The following is a 200-nucleotide window of genomic DNA, read 5'->3' on the forward strand; positions in this document are numbered from 1 at the left end:
ACTTAATAAGGCGTAACATGAAATAGTTAGCTACCACGAATTACAAACAAACATCAGTATAGGAGTTTACGTAAAAAGGGAGGAACAGAGAGGCAAATGGCTCAAAGAGCTAAGTATAGATGGGGAGATGGAGATAAAAATGAAAATGGGGATGGAGATAGAATGAGAAACACGCACACACGGGGGGGAGGGACAAAACG

Source organism: Penaeus monodon, chromosome 34, assembly GCF_015228065.2.
Source record: "Penaeus monodon isolate SGIC_2016 chromosome 34, NSTDA_Pmon_1, whole genome shotgun sequence".
In the NCBI taxonomy this organism is placed as follows: Eukaryota; Metazoa; Arthropoda; class Malacostraca; order Decapoda; family Penaeidae; genus Penaeus; species Penaeus monodon.